A 21,331-nucleotide genomic window follows, 5' to 3' on the forward strand; every position below is an offset into this window, starting at 1 on the left:
ACTACATGCACTTTTCCAGGTGAAATGATGTGTTTGATTATTTTTCTACAAAACATGAACACATAAAATGAAGAAAAGGGAAACGTTGATAGTGACTGCGTGCGGGCGGATGGAGCGGGTTACGTAGATTATGGGGAGATATTCCTCGGTGAAAACCAATGTAATGGCGGTTGATTTTTTTAAACACAGTCTTATCCAATCTTTGATACGGAACCATGATTAGTGGACAATTGTTAATTATGCGAAATTGAGGATATAAGGAATGTGATTTGTCTAGTATATATCAAAATTTGAGACAGAGATAATGAAAACAAACATAAAAATCTATGAAATTATTGTTTTATTTAGTGTAGGAAGAAGGACAAAAAGTCAATATAATATGCGAGAAATATATCTATAATATATTTCTCTTAGTCTGCCAGTCTGTGCGTTCCATTTCTATTTTTGTGAAACAACTGGGCTAAATTTTGTAATGGGCATTTATTAAGATAATGGCTAACGAAGCATTGTGATATCCGTTCGATGCACTGGTAAAGATTAATGAAATTTAGTATTTAATGCAAAATAACCGCTAACTAAATGATATCCAAGCACCAATTTGGCATAAAGCACTCATTTTAAGTCAACGGGCTATAATCTTTTTTTCTCGGTTTTAACGTGCTAAAGTCTAGAGACTTATAAGACGAATTTTATGCACATATTTTGCCTTTGAAATGAAAGAAAGAAAGAGAGGAAAATGCTGTGTTTACGTTTTTATAATACACGTACAATTTCAGAACAGGATATTTTTGCATTTTAATTAGTTCAAAGCAGCTTCTGACATAAGTTTTTGTTTCATCAAGATTGTGTTTTCAAAAGAGTGTACTTTGAAGAGTGTGTTTTCAAAAGAGTGTAATTTGAAGATTGTGTTTTCAAAAGAGTATAATTTGAAGATTGTGTTTTCAAAAGAGTATAATTTGAAGATTGTGTTTTCAAAAGAGTATAATTTGAAGATTGTGTTTTCAAAAGAGTATAATTTGAAGAGGGTATTTTCAAAAGAGTATAATTTGAAGTATGGATAAATCAAAAAATTGTGACAGATGGACGAAGATAATATCATAAACAAGACCGTGACAGACTGAACGACAAACAGAGCGTTTTATATAAATGCATGAACGTATCTTATAAACTGTTTATTTTTACTTTCATTTGCGCTTACTGATATCATTCAAACATGTTTGGCCATGAAAATGATACATTATTGCGTGACAGATAACCTTACTGACGAACAGAGAATCATAAAAAAATCAGTGGACGCACCTAAATATGATCGAATGTTTATCGAAATTACATTTGTTATGTAATGAATGGCTGGAACCATCATACATAACTGAAAAGAAAAAACTTTAATAAAAGATTTAAAAGAGTGGGCATCGAATAATCGATTGTCTACCTGTTGAAAAGAGGAAGGGATTACGTCATAAACAGAGAAATCGGACGACGATTTTTTTGTTTACAAAACAAATAAACGTAACATTCCTCGTAAGCTCTGGAATTACAGATATTGGCATGAGTGGATAATTCACGTGTCGCTGTGTGAAGACAAAATTGAATGATTTTTTGAGGTCAAAACGTGACTTAAGAACACATGTATCAACCGATTGACATAACGCGTGGATAGAAAAAACAAAGCGACAAAATGCCAATAAAAACGGTGAATCAGCAGGAGATAGAGAGAGCAGAGAGAGAGAGAGACGGAACAGCATGTGTTGTTGAAGACCGTATTGTCGAAGCGTCAATTTTCCCTCCTCAGAGCACTGTGAGAAAAAACTGCTAACTGTGAACTTCAGAACCACCAAAAGAAAAAAAGACGATTTGTTTTAAATTGTAACTATATTGTAAAATATAATTTTATACAAAAACAAACACAATTGTGACTTACGTCTTTTAATGCATGTTTTTAAGTTACAGCTGATCGTTCTAAGTCGTCAACCGTTTGTTTCAGGTTCAACGTTGTTATGACATTTTTGACAATTGACGAGAGGCAAGATAAAGTAAAAGTGCCAGTCTAAGGTGAGATAACTCACTAGTCTTAACTCGTTGTCATCACAACCGCCTAGTAAACAAGTGAACCTACGGACGATCGACGTAACTAAAACTGCTATGTACCATTGTCAGGGAGTCCTACGCACTATTACGATTTCCCAACCTGGGAGTCACACCATAATACAACATAGTATTAATTGGTGCCTTGATGACCAGTTCACTCCGCAAGAGTGATAAGTAAGAACTTTTTAACAAAAACAAAACTAAACAAAAAGAACTCTTACACAAAAAGAACTTGGTTACCACATACACAACAACAAAGAAGAAGAAAAAAAAAAACACAACGTGAATCAATCGACGAAGAGAATCGAACGCAGAAGCAAGAAAAAGAAGAAGAAAGAACACTGGACCTGAGGAAAAGCAAAGGTTAGTTGATTTTTTCAATATTTTTCTAAACCTCGGCTCTTAAAAAAAGTTTTGTTAAAAAAAAAAAAAAAAAAAAAAAAAAAAAAAAAAAGTTAATATATATTTCTTTTCTTTCTTCTTTCTTTCTTGTATAATTTTGAAAATAATAGTAAAAGATGGAACAGCAGTTTTTCACAGATTTCGCTCAGATCCTAGGGGCTGAACTACACAATGTAGGGAAGGCCATTTCGAACTCTCTGAGGGGGGAGGCGTTGTTATCAAAAATAAAACCATTAGACACTAGACGATCGCAGGAATACAGAAGATGGCTAAATGATATAGATAAATACACTAGAATAGTTAGCCAAACAGAGGAAGAAAAATGCCAATTAGCGTTAATTACGACGGCTGGCCAAATAGGACAGTTTGTTTCAGGACTACTAGCCAACAATGAGAGTGTGGCATGGGTAGACTTGAAGCGAGCTCTAGATAATTATTTTGGAGTCCAGGCAGATCCTACCAAGTTTGTTAGGGAGTTAGCAAATATTAAGCAAGGTAGAAGCGAAACTGTGCAGGACTACATGCAGAGGTTAGTGCACTTGGCTATAGGTTCGTATGGTAGTCTAGATACGAACAATGAAGTAATAAAAAGCCAAGTGATAGGTTTCTTCATCGAGGGGCTATATGACAGACAAGTCAAAATCGCTGTCATGAGGGAAGAACCATCGGACCTCAAGGTAGCCTATGAAAAGGCCCTAATCGAGGATCGGTGGCAAAACCGCATAAGAGGCAATGACCGAGAAGAAGAACCTATGGAAATAAATTATAGTGGGCGCCAGAGGAATATAGAAGCGATAAGGAAAAAAAGATTCCCAGAGCCAGATAGGGGGCAGAGGAATTATAGAGGATTTAATAGGGGACCCGGCTTCAAGGCAAGAGAAACAGAGCGCCCTTGGCCGGAGATTAAGTGTTACAATTGCGGCAGAAGAGGCCATATAGCCAGGAACTGCACCTTCCCTAAGTCGGGAAACGAGCAGACCCCACTCGCAAGACGCCCAGCGAGAGGAAGAGGGGTGAACAGTCAAAGATCATAGGACATATGGGCGCCGCTAATTGCATCCCTATTAAGATAGAGAAAAATAAGTTTAAGGCTTTAGTAGATACTGGCGCCGAAATTTCTGTAATAAAAAGTACTGTATTAGAAAGTCTCAGAGAGAAGCCTGAGATAAAGAAAATAGAGATGAATTTAAGGACTGCAAACGGGTCACCTCTCATAGTGCAAGGAGTGGCGCGTTTACAAATTAAAGTAGGAAGCCAGTACATTCGACATGATTTTGTAGTGACGAAAAACCTTAAAAGGAACGTCATATTGGGCCGAGACTGGCTCAAGCAAAATAGTGTTAGAATGTACTTTGATTTAGGAGCAATCCGATTAGGCAGCGAGTACATAGCGCTGCAAGAGGAGGCTTATATTTCGAGTATAGTTAGATTAAGGCACAATGTCACCCTGAAACCGCAGCATTTACATGCGTGCACAGCTCGTGCCGAAATGAGAAATGGTCAGGGTTTAGATTACGAAGTAGTGCAGATAGATAAAGGCTTCCTAAGTGATCTAAGTGGTGTATCCGTAGCGAACACGGTAGTTAAAATTAAAGGTAGGAAAAGTTTTCCTTTGCTAATTATGAATAACACGAACCAGACAGTAAAATTAAAGAAAGGTTACAAGATAGGTAGATGTAGAAGAACAGAAGTAGTAATGGCAATATCAAAGCCAAATAAACAAAAGAAGTCGGGAAACAAAAGTAACCTCAACGGCATAAAAGTGCCGGAAGAAATGAGGAAAGTTTTAAATAAAGTCCTGCAACGAAATACTGATTTATTCGTCACAGAGGATAGATATTTAGGCCAGACTGACACAGTAGAGATGAGGATCGATACAGGAAAAAACGATCCCATAAAGAAAAACCCGTATAGAACACCTCTCAAACAACGAGAAGAAGTTAATGTAGCACTAGAGGAAATGCTACAGGCAGGGGTGATAGAAAGGTCAAACAGTCCGTGGAGTTTCCCGATAGTTTTGGTAAAAAAGAAAGACGGAACAAAGAGGTTCTGTGTAGATTTTAGGGCCCTGAATAAGATAACAAAGAAGTATGCCCGAGCGCTACCAGTAATTGATGATATACTGGCCTCGCTTGGGTCAGCAAAATATTTCTCAAAGTTGGACTTGAAATCAGGGTATTGGCAGGTAAAGTTGAACGAAAAAGATAAAGAGAAAACTGCGTTCACCTGTCATAGAGGACTGTTCCAATTTAATGTAATGCCATTCGGACTTGCTAACGCTCCGGGAGTGTTTCAGGAGCTAATGTCCGTAGTGTTACAGGGACAGGAAGAATTCGCCGTGCCTTATTTGGATGATATTTTGATATTCTCCAAAACAAAGGAGGAACATGTTAGGCATATAGAAAAGGTGTTAGGTAGTTTACGTAGGCATAATTTAAGGTTAAAGGCGGCGAAGTGCGAGTTTTTCGGCAAGGAAGTGCAATATCTGGGATTCCGAGTAAGTGAGAAAGGTATCCAGCCGGAGGGGGACAAGGTTAAAGCAATTCAAGCAATTGCGACCCCAACCACTGTGAAGCAGGTTAGATCCTTTATAGGCATGACATCCTATTACAGGCGATTTATCAAGGATTTTTCTGTAATCGCCGAACCGTTAATTCGGTTAACTAGGAAGCATGCACGTTTCTGTTGGGACGATGCGTGTCAGTCTGCTTTTAATCGATTGAAATCGAAGCTTGCAGAGATGGTGATGCTGGCATACCCGGACACTAACAAAGGATACAGGTTATACACGGATGCCTCCGATTATGCGATCGGAGCAACCTTGTCTCAAATGGTCTACGACCCGGAGGAGGGTCGGGAGATAGAGAAACCCATTTATTTTCTATCTCATAAGTTGTCTGATACCCAGACTAGATGGTCAACAATAGAGAAAGAAGCATATGCGATTCACTATGCCTTAAACAAGTTGAATCACTACTTGCATAGTGCTACGTTCACCATCTACACGGATCACAGACCATTGGAGTACTTGCTGAAATCTCCGATACAAAATAGGAAGATACAGACGTGGGCATTAAGTATGGCTGGCTATGATTGCACCATACAGTACCTAAAAGGAAAAGATAACGTCTGTGCGGATCTCTTATCCCGTGCGGTAAATGCGAGTCGGGATGAAGACGATCCTCCAGTAGAAATAGATGATAGGAATTACACGGTGAGTGCGATAAACTCGAATCGTTTTGAACCAAGAGAGTTTGTATCGCATAAGGATGACGAAGGCTCACCGGTAGTAAGCGAGCGTCCTACACTATCAGGTTTGGATATGTGTAAAGAACAAGACGCCGATAGTCAGATCGTCGAATTAAAGAAACGGATGAGGAGCGGTAAAACGTCCAAGATGGAAGAAAAAAAGTACATCATAATGGACGATATCGTATATTATTTATCGACACCCGACGACGATCCTGTAATTAGATTATATATTCCGTCACATTTGAGGATGAAGGTATTGAAACAATACCATGATGAGAATGGTCATATGGGTGTGGAGAAAACGTTCCACTCCATTAAACAGAAGTATTTCTGGCCTGGTTTGTTCAAGAAGGTAAACGAACACATAGGGAAGTGCGTCCCATGCCAGACCAGAAATTTGAGGAAGCAACAACCTCAAATGCAGGAGACCGACATGCCTTCTTTTCCTTTTGCTAAGATTGCATTGGATATTTCCGGACCCTATCCGAAGACTTTGTCAGGCAATCAATACATAGTCACGTTCATCGACATGTATAGTGGTTGGCCTGAGGCTTTCGCTGTACCTAATAAAAAGGCAGAGACAGTGGTGCATCTCTTAATTGAGGAAATATTTCCCAGATTTGGTGCACCATTACAGTTACTTACGGATAACGGACCGGAGAACGTCAATGGGATCATGAAAAGGGCTTTAGAAGAGCTTAATGTTGATCACGTGACCACCTCATTTTACCACCCGCAAAGTAACGGGAAAATAGAAAGATTCCATAGGACGATGCATGACGTACTAGCAAAGAAAATAGGGGGCAATGACCGTTCATGGGACATGTACTTGAACCAGATGCTGGCTGCTGTAAGGTTTCATGTCAGCGAAACAACAAAGTACTCCCCCTATTATTTGCTCTATAATAGAGACGTTGTCTTGCCGTTAGACAACATACTGAGGCCGCGTAGAATTTACTACGGGGAAGAGGATCATGAGATCGCTCTGCAGGACATGCATCGGACCTTTACATTAGTCAGGAACAATGTAAAGAGAGCTAGGAAGAAAATGATAGATAGGGCCAACGAGAAAACAAAAGCAGTCGATTTTCAAGTTGGCGACTTAGTTTATTATAAAAATAATAGAAAAAAGGGAAAGCTAGACGTAAGATGGTCTCCATATTACGTAATAATAGAGAAGACGGGGCCAGTCTCGTATAGAATTAGAAGTCAACTGACGGGGGCAGTAACAAAAGCCCATGGGGAACACCTTCGGAAAGCAGAACTGGAGGAATGGGATATCCCCAACAAGCAAGAGGGCTGTAGAAAAACAACCCTGTCAGCACCGGTAGAGGATAGTAGTTCAGATCAAGAATCCTCTAGTGGGGAGGAAGAAAATTATCCCCAACAGAGCAATCGCCATCAACGAGAATCCCCAAGTCAGGAAAACAGGGTCCCGTTGATGGAACGGAAAATAATCACGCGTAGCATGACGGCTGAAAGGGCTAAAGAAGTTGATGAAATATGGAAGGAAGATATATATAACTTAGTGCCCAGGTCGTGCAGAGTTGATTATGATAGTAGGGATCAGCCAACCGTAGCTAGGGCTAGCACGGGGGTTGGGAACTCAGGTTATAATCGAACTGCGGGTCGGGAGCGCGGAACAGGATGTTTGGATTGGTTAAGAAAATTACTCTGTTGATGTTAGGCAACATCCTTATCATAGGGAGTTCGGAGTTGCCACCAATATTTAGGATCCTGGCGTTCTGGTCGAAATTTTTGTACTATATGCTGCCCACATTTTAAACAAGTCATTAAAATGTAAGACTCGTATTTAGTTAATTAGTAATATTAATTAAAGAGCCGAGGTAGTGGAGAATATTGGACAAATCGACCACTTCGGTAAAATTGGTAAATTTGCAGCGTATATTTTGCTGTTAAGTGCGGCCGATGCACTTATACCGAAAAAGACCTTATGCTTTTCTTGTTGATGTTTATTTTTATTTTATTTTTTTTTTCTAAGTTAAACGGAAAAAAAAAATACAGTAAAAGAGATGAAAAAAATTGTGACATTAAAAAAAAAACATTATTGGAAATGTCGATGGACCGATAGACGATTAAAAAAAAAAAAAAAAAAAAAAAAAAAATGGTTAATGGAGGGGTGTTATGTAATGAATGGCTGGAACCATCATACATAACTGAAAAGAAAAAACTTTAATAAAAGATTTAAAAGAGTGGGCATCGAATAATCGATTGTCTACCTGTTGAAAAGAGGAAGGGATTACGTCATAAACAGAGAAATCGGACGACGATTTTTTTGTTTACAAAACAAATAAACGTAACATTCCTCGTAAGCTCTGGAATTACAGATATTGGCATGAGTGGATAATTCACGTGTCGCTGTGTGAAGACAAAATTGAATGATTTTTTGAGGTCAAAACGTGATTTAAGAACACATGTATCAACCGATTGACATAACGCGTGGATAGAAAAAACAAAGCGACAAAATGCCAATAAAAACGGTGAATCAGCAGGAGATAGAGAGAGCAGAGAGAGAGAGAGACGGAACAGCATGTGTTGTTGAAGACCGTATTGTCGAAGCGTCAATTTTCCCTCCTCAGAGCACTGTGAGAAAAAACTGCTAACTGTGAACTTCAGAACCACCAAAAGAAAAAAAGACGATTTGTTTTAAATTGTAACTATATTGTAAAATATAATTTTATACAAAAACAAACACAATTGTGACTTACGTCTTTTAATGCATGTTTTTAAGTTACAGCTGATCGTTCTAAGTCGTCAACCGTTTGTTTCAGGTTCAACGTTGTTATGACATTTTTGACAATTGACGAGAGGCAAGATAAAGTAAAAGTGCCAGTCTAAGGTGAGATAACTCACTAGTCTTAACTCGTTGTCATCACAACCGCCTAGTAAACAAGTGAACCTACGGACGATCGACGTAACTAAAACTGCTATGTACCATTGTCAGGGAGTCCTACGCACTATTACGATTTCCCAACCTGGGAGTCACACCATAATACAACACATTTTAAAAAAACAGTCAAACAAGTGCGTATATTGTTTCATGTATTTAAACGCAGGAACGCATATCCATTTCCTTCGTCATTGAAATTTCTATTCTCTATTTATATTTAGATACGACAGTACACCTTCTATCAAAAATAACGGGAAAACTATGCTTCGCCAGTGTATGCTGAATAAGGAAGGCAAAAAGAGGAAGAAAGAGAGAAAAATAATGTTTCAAAACAAATAAAGAAATAAAACAGTTTAAAACAGAAACAATAAAAAAAATCACGTATATATTAGAAAGCAGGAACAGAAAGTTATGGAAATATATTTACTTTTTAAATTACCCTAAATACTTTAAGTGAATTCGGTTATCAGATTTTACTCGCTACCGTTTGTATGATGGGACATTACAGTAAATAATATATATATATATATATATATATATATATATATATATATATATATAGAGAGAGAGAGAGAGAGAGAGAGAGAGAGAGAGCTAAAAGAAGACTTTTAGAATCAGCACTAATATTAAATATCAATACTATTACGCGCAAGAAAAGGCTTCTACCATTTAGCCCCTAGCGTAGAGAAAATAATAATCAAAGAACAAAATATCATAACAGATACTGGTTAAGCGTTTTTCCTTAAATATTTCAACAAAATGAATAAGTTTAGAGAAAGAAAAAAAAAGTGTACATATTTATTTAACGCATTTTTAAAAGTGTATATATAGACATTGGACATCCCAACCTTCCCATACGCACATATATGTTTGTCCTTCCCGACATGGGTAGGATTCAAAAACTGTTCTCGTTTTCGTATGATCTATGACTTTTTCTTCTCTTGCATTTTTACTTCAATATCCTGAAGATGCCCTCTGAAATAAGGACGAAACGTTGATTATTTTAATAATTTCATTCGGTTTTTCCATTTTTCTTAAAACATATATATATATATATATATATATATATATATATATATATATATATATATATATATATATATATAAAGCAGGCTATATATATATATATATATATATAAAGCAAGCAAGCAAGCTCCGTCAGTCTTGGACAGACTATCGATACCCACGGAGGTTTGCTTGCGCGTTAAATTTTTGTGGCAGGAGGGTCGCAATCTCCAACCACCTCTCTCCTGAGAGGACATTGTTAAATACCAGTGGCAAGTAAAGTACAGGACGACTGGAAGCAAATGCCGAGATAAGCGGAGAGCACATACAGCGCCTAGAATTCCCAAATGGTCACCCATCTGATACTAACCAGGCTCAACGATGCTTAACTTTGGTGATCTGCCGAGAACCGGTGTGTCAACGAGATTATTCCACATATTCAGATAGATATATATATATATATATATATATATATATATATATATATATATATATATATATATATATATATATATATATATATATATATATATATATATATATATATATATGTATATATATATATTAATACGATAACGTTTGGGTTATTTTGTGTGTCACACTCACATCAGTGACTGTCGTTTAATTGTTATGACCTTCCATTTTTGTAATAAATAATTTTACCAAGAATTCTTCATAAGTTTTGGTTTCGGTTTCGATTATACATGAAGGAACTCAAGTTATATATATATATATATATATATATATATATATATATATATATATATATATATATATATATATATATATATATATATATATATATATATATTCTTCATAAGTTTTGGTTTCAGTTTTGATTCAAACACATGCACCCCAGTCCTATGGATATATTTTTTATTTTGGAAATCACAACTTTATAATATATAAGAATCGGCAAAAAATTTACTCTTTAATAATATATACGAAATCTGCATAAATTAAAATATCATATTTAAGCGCATTTTACAACCGCGATACGCCAGGTATCCCTGCCAGCTTACATAAATACTTTTGTAGTTTTAACAAAAGAGCTACAATAATATTATGGCGTCTTCATTTACGCTGGAAATATACAAAATGCAAACATCAATATATAACATATTAAAGAGTTCGCTATGGAATTTCCACAGGCCCCACTAGTATATTATCAAAATGATAACATTTTTCTCTCAAAACTTCCGACACAATAAGAACCAACGAGACAATTTATATCCAAATCTCACAAACTTATACTTAAGTGTGTACAAGAAAACGCACATATCCTCATGTTTATATAAAACATATTTTCTGCTACTTGACTCACTCTCTCACCAACGTAATCTCACAATGGTAGTAACAAACATATCTCCTCTTTAATTTCACCTCTCTTACAAAACTCTAAACCATCGGTTCTTTTATTTATAGGTACAAGACACCGATTTGTTATTCCACTTACTAAATGCATTAATTTCAATAAATATTACGTTGAAATAACATTAGAGACTACAGAACGCCCTAAAATAACACTAATCGCCAGTCACCACCAGTGCCAACAATGACAGCCAGTGGATTCCGCTAATTGCTACTGCCAGACAATGCACGACAGTAGAAGCAAGATGCATTTACGAGGGGTGTTCAATAAGTAATGCCCCTGACCCACTTCCAGTTGTCTGATCTAGCTGAAATTTTGCATGTGTAATGATTTATATCTCTACAGGTTATGTGGCAAATTACAGCTCTGAACTAATTGTGGTTTCTGTTTTACAGCTGTTTGAACTGAGTCAGGTGTGGAATGGAATCTGTTGAATGTCGAGCAGTGATCCGGTTTTTGTATTTGAAAGGACGCACACCACAGGTACTTTTGATGAAATGAAATAAACTTATGGTCATAATGTCCCATCATATGACCTTGTAAAACGCTGGCATCGTGAATTCAAACATAACCAAAAGTCTGTGGGAACAGCTCCCAGACCTCGTCCCCCCTTCTACCATTGATGAGGCATCTGTCCGTAAAGTTAGTTGAGGCTACCATTTTGGAAGATCGGCGCATTACTATTCGCCAAATAGCGCAAGATTTCAAGATAATTACTTGGTCTGTGGAAACTACCATTAATGACCATTTGCATATGCATAAGGTGTCTGCCAGATGGATTCCCAGGTTGTTTACACCATTTCAGAAGCGAGAACGCGTTGAGTGCTCGAGGATGAATTTGGAGATGTGCCAAGAAGATGAGTCAAAGTTTTTCAAAAGACTGATTACACAGGATGAAACTTGGGTCGATCACTATGATCCAGAGACCAAAGTCCAGTCAATGCACTGGAAGCATTTGGACTCACCACCTCCAAAAAAAGCAAGGGTGCAGCCCTCCGCTGACAAGGTCATGCTCACAGTCTTCTGGGACCAGGACGGAGTAGTGATGACAGATTTCCTGGCAAAGCGTACCACAATTACAGGAGCCTATTATGCTTCACTTTTGAGGAAATTAAGGGAAGCTATCAAAATCAAGAAGCGGGGCAAGATCAGCAAAGGTACCCTCCTCCTGCAGGACGGCGCTCCGGTCCACAACTCGCATGTTGCAAGATCAGAAGCACGAACGTGTGGTTATGAAATCCTTCCCCATCCTCCCTACTCTCCTGACCTTGCACTCTCTGACTTTCACCTCTTCCAAGCCGTGAAGCTGTTTTTGAAAGGAAAGCGTTTCCCAGGTGATGCAGTCTTGATTTCTGAAGTCACATCGTGGTTGGGTGGTTCCTATGTAGAGAAAGACTAATAACTGTGCCAAGTTTCGTTGCTCTACTAATACGGAAAGTGGGTCAGGGGCATTACTTATTGCACGCCCCTCGTATTTTGACCACTGCTGCCAGTGCACGCAATTTTCTTGGGCAAACAGTAGCTACCACTGTATCTGATTTTTTATAGTTTGTGATAATGTTTCTTTAAGTAGTTTTAGGTACTTTTGTTTGTGGGTTTTGTAGAAGTTTTGCGTTTTATCAGCTTTGACATACACTAATTTGGAAGTGTAAATGTTTTTGATTAGTTTGTTTAGGTGATGTTGGAATGATTTTTTTCTGTGGTGAAAGGATACTTTGTTTGTAAGTTTCATAAGGTCTGTCTTAAAATTGCGGTGCTGATCAACAGTTGGGGCTGTATCTTGATTGACGAATCCGTGGTAATCCGTTTGGTTGCGTTTTGTATTTCCCCCTTCAAAAAGAAATATGCTTTCCATCGCATTATTCTAATTAATTCTTCCATTCTTAGGGTGAGGTTTAACAGGTAGTTTCTTTTGCTTGTCGTTGGTACGTTCTTGAGGGATAAATTGAAGTATATATATATATATATATATATATATATATATATATATATATATATATATATATAATGCGTGTGTATGCGCATAGATCGAACCGCGTAAACTTTTTACGATGTTCATATAATTTATTTATAAGCTCTACACATGTATTTGGGACTTTTGAAAAAATATTTGTTTCAGTTCCTGTTAAAAATTCACTTGAACTAATTAATCAATCTACATATTTATAGCGCAAGAAAAATGATAAACTTAATTAAAACACAAAATTACTCTATTAAACACAACACAAGATTCAAAGTACGAAATAACATTGGCCTTGCTTTTTTATTTATGGAGTGTTCTTGGTTTAGGTCAACAAAATTAAAACAAAAAAAAAGGAATTCGTCTTTGCAAGCCAACAACCGCCGGTTCGAGATCACCACTGTCACCAACCTTCGTCTCTCTACCCCTCTCCGACCTTACCTGTCGACTCCTCATACATGTTTCCCCCGAGATTTCGTGTGATTTCGCGTGACTTCCACCAGAGCACACCTTTTTAAACTATGAGCGCCATCTTCATTTCTCTCTCTTTATGTCTCTCTCTCTCTCTCTCTCTCTCTCTCTCTCTCTCTCTCTCTCTCTCTCTCTCTCTCTCTCTCTCTCTTTCGCCCAACCTCGCCCGACACAAACGCAGTAAGACTTCTGTTCGTTTTATCTTTTCCCCTATTTTTCTCTTTCTGCTAACTTTAAACAACAATTTACACTACTTGGGTAAACACGAGACGACTCATAATCACAACAGAAATCAGCAAACAGCATCTTGGTCATGGCACCGCATCGACATAGTTAACATTTTAGTTTTCTAAAAATTAATATACAAGCGACTATTACTTCTCATTCTTCTTTTACTAGTTTTCCGCGTACATTAGTTAATTTTGTATTCTACTCCTTTTTTTATTTCTTGTCAGGCGACAGTTTCAAATGTTTATTATACTATAATATGTGAAATACATTTTTCTCCCTGTCTCTGTCGTTTTCGTGTTCCTCATTGCCGACTAATCTGCGTGCGCAATCTCTTCGTTTCTTCATCGTCTTTTCCATTTTGTCGTCTTGTCGTCGCTGTCACCACCTTATTTTCTGATCATCTAGTGGTCGCTGTATTTCATAGATGTTTTTTTTTTATTTATCCTCAGTGGAGCTAAACAAATATAACTTTTTAAAAGGAGATTTTTACCATTGAAAGACTTAACTCACACACGAGTAAGAGACTGAAAACTTACTTAAGTTCTAATAAATTACATGGACATATGAACTTAACGAACAGATACCTGAGGGCTATATTTCGCTCGTGACGGTTACCAAAGTTTTTGTTTCAGTTATTACAGCAGTATTGGTGATTTCTCCCACCCAACATTCCATATATTATTGATTTTAAAACGTTTGTTTCCTCTCCATTCGACAAACGTGACGTCATTTTTCATGTCGACTTATATTTCTTTTTCTATTTAACCTCGTCTCTTTGTGATTTTTACTTCACAGATCAAATTGTTTAGGATTCAATCTGGGAATAAATCTCTTTTATAGAGTTTGTGTGACCACGACCTGCGATGATTGCCTGACTCAGATTAATACAAGTTCATGTAATCGCTACCCTGCTTTGAACCATCATTAATGTAACATTATCATGTTTCATTTTATGCGTGGTATAATATTTCATTATTTTTTTTTTTTTTACATAGGCATTGCCACTTGTTGCAATCATGACAGGAAGATCCGTTTTGATGTTAATGATTAAAAATGGGAAATGAAAAAAATTAATGGAGGAGGCTAGTTGACCAGTTTTGTCCTCACTTTTCGTAAGGTAGATCGAAGGATTTCATTTTTTTTATTAATAAAATCGAGTGAAATGAGAGACGATACGTTTAAAATAAAATGAGAGACGATATGTTTAAAGTAAAATGAGAGACGATATGTTTAAAATAAAATGAGAGACGATATGTTTAAAATAAAATGGGAGACGATATGTTTAAAATAAAATGAGAGACGATACGTTTAAAATAAAATGAGAGACGATATGTTTAAAATAAAATGAGAGACGATATGTTTAAAATAAAATGAGAGACCATATGTTTAAAATAAAATGAGAGACGATATGTTTAAAATAAAATGGGAGACGATATGTTTAAAATAAAATGAGAGACGATATGTTTAAAATAAAATGAGAGACGATACGTTTAAAATAAAATGAGAGACGATACGTTTAAAATAAAATGAGAGACGATATGTTTAAAATAAAATGAGAGACGATATGTTTAAAATAAATTGAGAGACGATATGTTTAAAATAAAATGAGAGACGATATGTTTAAAATAAAATGAGAGACGATATGTTTAAAATAAAATGAGAGACGATATGTTTAAAATAAAATGAGAGACGATACGTTTAAAATAAAATGAGAGACGATATGTTTAAAATAAAATGAGAGACGATATGTTTAAAATAAAATGGGAGACGATATGTTTAAAATAAAATGAGAGACGATATGTTTAAAATGAAATGAGAGACGATATGTTTAAAATAAAATGAGAGACGATATGTTTAAAATAAAATGAGAGACGATATGTTTAAAATAAAATGAGAGACGATATGTTTAAAATAAAATGAGAGACGATATGTTTAAAATAAAATGGGAGACGATATGTTTAAAATAAAATGAGAGACGATATGTTTAAAATGAAATGAGAGACGATATGTTTAAAATAAAATGAGAGATGATACGTTTAAAATAAAATGAGAGATGATACGTTTAAAATAAAATGAGAGATGATACGTTTAAAATAAAATGAGAGACGATATGTTTAAAATAAAATGGGAGACGATATGTTTAAAATAAAATGAGAGACGATATGTTTAAAATGAAATGAGAGACGATATGTTTAAAATAAAATGAGAGACGATATGTTTAAAATGAAATGAGAGACGATATGTTTAAAATAAAATGAGAGACGATATGTTTAAAATAAAATGAGAGATGATACGTTTAAAATAAAATGAGAGACGATACGTTTAAAATAAAATGAGAGATGATACGTTTAAAATAAATTGGGAGACGATACGTTTAAAATAAATTGGGAGACGATATGTTTAAAATAAAATGAGAGATGATACGTTTAAAATAAAATGTGAGGCGAGACGTTTAAAATAAATTGGGAGACGATACGTTTAAGATATAAATTAGAGACGATACGTTTAAAATAAAATGGAAGACGATGCGTTTAAAATAAAATGGGAAACAATAAATTTAGAAAATAGAGACATAGTGTATTAGAAAAAAAAACGGGATACTATATTTCTAAAATAATGATACGTATGATATCACCTAGAGACTGGTCACGTTCAAACCTAAAAGACAGTCGCTCTGCTTGTAGAGAGAAGGCTTCTTCAACGAACGTGAATAGTTTCTAAGATCTTCAGGTGATAGGTTAAGTGAGCATGACTCAAAATAGTAGAATCAGTCAGTGCTAAAGTTCGTGACACATGCTGGGTTTTAAAGCAAATGTGTCATGATTAAATATCATATTTAAACAACACTTAACCAACTCGATTCCTATTTAAAACACAATGTCTAGCACAATAATACCGTAAATGTATGTCGCGTAATTACCGTTTTTTTTATTTGATCATTCAGCAATAAAAAAAATTATTAATAAAAATTTATATATAAACATAAGACCAGTTCAAACAGACAGAAGTATATAGAAACTAGAAGTAACGTTAAGAAAGAAATAGCGACAGCTAAGAGAGAATTTACTGAAACCACTAAAAAAACGCATCGAAGCACAAAAATTAGGAACGCGTGACTTCTGGAGAATCTACGGCAGTGTAGCAAATAATAGGCAATCAACAATTCCCCACTAACCAACAATTACGAGATTGTTTGCTCAGCAACCGATAAGGCTAATATGCTTGCCAGTCGGTTTGCCTCAAACTCCACACTGGACCCTTTCAACCACCGCCTCTCTGACTTTCCTTTGCAGACAGACGCCACAGACGATCTAAAAATCACCCCTGCTCAGGTGCATGCTATCATAAAAAAACCTTGACACTTCAAAAGCATGTGGACCCGATCACATCCCAGCTGTGCTATTAAAAAAGGGCTCAGCCGAAGTAGCTCCAGTTCTCTCCAAACTCTACAACAAATGCCTTAATGAATCTTGCTTTCCTGCCTGCTGGAAAACTGCTACTATGGTACCAGTATTCAAGAATTCTGACGAAAGAACTGACCCATTAAATTATCGCCCCATTAGCTTCTCCCACTTTTCGCCAAAATATTTGAGACCATATTTAACCATACTCTAGTCTATCACCTTACAGATGCTAAACTTCTGACTGACAAACAATATGGATTTAGACAAGCCCGTTCCACAGCAGACATCCTCATTGTAATCTCTGAACGTAAATACCATTCACTGGACAAAGCGGGAGAGGGCAGAGCGGTAGCTCTAGATATATCTAAGGTTTTTAACAGGGTATGGCATGAGGGTCTCCTCAGGAAAATTAGATCATACGGTATACCTGGTAGAATACTTAACATAATTAAAGCCTTCTTAGATAAGAGAAAAATCCAGGTTGTCCTCGACGGTCGTACATCCAAACAATATGATATAAATGCGGGAGTGCCTCAGGGGTATATCCTTGGACCTCTATTGTTCCTTATATTTATTAATGACCTCCCCGACAAAACTGCCTCTGAGATGGGTATATATGCTGATGACACCACACTCTAAAACAGGCATGACAGGAAAACAAATGAACACATATCTAAAGAAATGGCAAAAACACTAGAGGATGACCTCCAATCTGTAGTGGAATTGGGACAAAAATGAATGGTCACATTCAATGCTGCCAAAACTAAACTGGTTTCCTTCAATAATTACAAGAAACCGTCTCTACCACGAATAGAAATAGTCAGTGACTCTTTATCAGTGATCCGGTTTTTGTATTTGAAAGGACGCACACCACAGGAGACTTTTGATGAAATGAAATAAACTTATGGTCATAATGTCCCATCATATGAGCTTGTTAAAACGCTGGTATTGTGAATTCAAACATGACCGGAAGTCTGTAGGAACAGCTCTCAGACCTGGTCGCCCCCCTTCTACCATTGATGAGGAATCTGTCCGTAAAGTTGAGGCTGCCATTTTGGAAGATCGGCGCATTACTATTCGCCAAATAGCTCAAGATGTCAAGATAATTACTTGGTCTGTGGAAACTATCATTAATGACCATTTGTATATGCATAAGGTGTCTGCCAGATGGATTCCCAGGTTGCTCACACCATTCCAGAAGCGAGAGCGCGTCGAGTGCTCAATGATGAATAAGGAGATGTGCCAAGAAGATAAGTCAAAGTTTTTCAAAAGACTGATTACACAGGATGAAACTTGGGTCGATCACTATGATCCAGAGACTAAAGTCCAGTCAATGCAGTGGAAGTACTTGGACTCACCACCTCCAAAAAACGTAAGAGTGCAGCCCTCCGCTGGCAAGGTCAATCTCACAGTCTTCTGTGACCAGGACGGAGTAGTGATGACAAATTTCCTGGCAAAGGGTACCACTATTACAGGAGCCTATTATGCTTCACTTTTGAGGAAATTAAGGGGAGCTATCAAAATCAAGAGGCGGGGCAAGATCAGCAAAGGTGCCCTCCTCCTGCAGGACAATGCTCCGGTCCATAACTCGCATGTCGCCAGATCAGAAGCACGGGCGTGTGGTTATGAAATCCTTCCCCATCCTCCCTACTCTTCTGACCTTGCACCCTCTGACTTTCACCTCTTCCCAGCCATGAAGCTGTTTTGGAAAGGAAAGCGTTTCCCAGATGGGGTTGGAGGACCAACCTGGGGGGTTCTACAAAAATAGTCTCCAGAGCTGCATCAAACTAAGGGAGAAATGCATAACTCTGGGTGGTTTCTATGTAGAGAAAGACTAATAACTGTGCCATTTTTCGTTGATCTATTGCTATGAGAAGTGGGTCAGGGGCATTACTTATTGCACGCCCCTCTTATATCCGGCATTTTTGTTATTGAATGTGCTTTTGTGGTCGTACTTTATATATATATATATATATATATATATATATATATATATATGTGTGTGTGTGTGTGTGTGTGTGTGTATGTGGGTGTATGTATGTGTGCTATATTAAGGCAAATTATTATTTACTATTGTTATAAAGTCCTTTCTGAAAATTCATTGAGCCGTCTTATGAAAACAAAAGGGGATACGTTTTGATTTCTGTTGATGAAAAGGATGAATATGGGTTCTAATTCATTGTCGTAGCAACCCTACAAATTCTGCCAAGTATTTTCCATTGCCATATTGTTAAATCTTCAGCTTGATAGCATCAAAAGGTGTGATAGAAAGCGCTTTAAATCCTTTTAATCTTTGAAATACTCTTTGAAATACTCTTTCGTATTCTTTGAACTTCGCCCCTCACACATCCTTGCTTATTTATTTCTTAATATTTTTGTTTGCTTCAATCCAACAAACGATTTGTATGATATGAATGCCGTTTTAAAAGAGTCTCTTTTTGCCGCTTAAATCTCGTTAAGATGCTTTAAACTCGGTTCTTTATCATCCTTTCCTCCGTTTTCATCTTTTTCTAACCAAGAAGTGGAAGATACGAATGGTGCAATTGTTGCAACCACAAACTAAGAAGTCATCGATCCGAGTTCAAATCATGTCGAATCTTTTACGTCCATTAGTTTTACTGACTCAACGTTTCTCGCGAATCTTTTATTTTTAGATTTTAACATTTTAGAAAACCGAATAATGTGGAATGATTTTTTCATTAAATATGAAATCATTTATTTATTATTATTTTTTTACATCCATTTTGTCTAAAAAAAAGATTTTATTTGTTTTTTTTTCCTCTCATTTTGTTGTTCCTAAGTCCAGAGTAGTGGCCCCTAGAAGATAAATTCTTATCTCACTAACGTTTGTATCAAAGTCCCACTTTTATTTCTTTTCGTCCTTGGTCTTTATTTCAACCAATTCCAACGCTCCCCTCTTTATTTTCACCTACACTTAGATCCCACTCAAACTTAGAGATTGGCCTGCTTGTTTTCGGCAAACCGAAAAACAGTAGGTGATCTAATATTTAGAATAGGTTGAGAGGGCCTTACTAACCAAGTTTTGTTGTTGCTTGTTTATTTCCTATTCTCACGCCACTTAAATTTTATTAATGCAAACAATTCAATAAAACATTTTCAAATTTACGCGTATCTTAAGAAGGACAGTCCCTAGTGTAAATGTGGTATTGTGGTGAAGAGTAGGAGAAACCGTTTTAAGTATTTGAGACGAACGATGTTCAACGACATCTATTATACCCCCCACAGCGTTGTGCCTAAATTTGTTCATTATGTATTTTTATATTTTGTGCAAATAAATATTTTAAAGTTATATCCGATATGTTTTGCATGGATAACGTGAAAATTGTGTAGAAAGAGTTAGTCGAATCTTTGTAAAGCATTTTTTCGTAAGTTTAACTGGAAAATTTTAAAAACCGAATACTTTTCTATTAAATGAAAAATCATTTTTTACATTATTTTGTCTGATACTTTCGGTGACACCCATCCTTATCAAAGAAGAAGACTTTATTATTTTGTTGCCCCCCCCTTTTTCTTGTTGTTGCTAAGTCCGGGGATGATGGCCTCTAGAAGAGAAAGAATTAATGTTACGAACTAATGCTTTCAAAACATGTGACTTATTTCTTTTATTCGGTTTCACATCTAGTTTCGTTTTTCATTTATAAAATGTGCAGTTTTTTTTTTCAATTATTATTTTTAGTCGCGTGCAAGCGACTCTATAAGTCACTCCGTCGGTCGGTGCTGTTCCGGCAGATACTGCAAGCAAAGACCATATGTGGGAGCAACTCCACATATAAGACCCTGGTCAATGTAGGCGCAACCCTTCATACAATTGTCACTATCCAACTCCCCTATTCCTCGGGGAGTTAGTCCCCATTTCCCCTGCACTCCTCACATTAAAAATCGACCTTGTTCCTAATTTGCTCGGTGGAGGAGCAAATAAATACCAACCCCACATATAAGACCTTGGTCAATGTAGGGGAAACCCTTCATACCAATTGTCACTATCCAGCTCCCCTACTCCCCGGGGAGTTGGTCCCCATATCCCCTTCACTCCTTACATTAAAAACCGGCTTTGTGCTTAATTTGCTCGGTGGGAGAGCAAATAAATACCCTTTTCTTGGCCTTTTGGCCAAGATCAAAGTTTAGTATCTGTTCTCACTACATGCTGCACTTATTGTGATATAAAGTAGGGGATCACTTTTCTGTATTAATTTAATGTAAAATGATCACCCACT

At 36.6% G+C, this 21,331-nt stretch overlaps 1 pseudogene; it reads left to right on the top strand.

The window, feature by feature from the left end:
• The first annotated feature begins 21,204 nt into the window (after window positions 1-21,204).
• On the top strand, window positions 21,205-21,331 carry LOC145248481 (U2 spliceosomal RNA; annotated as a pseudogene).

The sequence above is a fragment of the Euprymna scolopes genome, chromosome 26 (assembly GCF_053919585.1).
Source record: "Euprymna scolopes isolate OS-2025 chromosome 26, ASM5391958v1, whole genome shotgun sequence".
Classification (NCBI taxonomy): domain Eukaryota; kingdom Metazoa; phylum Mollusca; class Cephalopoda; order Sepiida; family Sepiolidae; genus Euprymna; species Euprymna scolopes.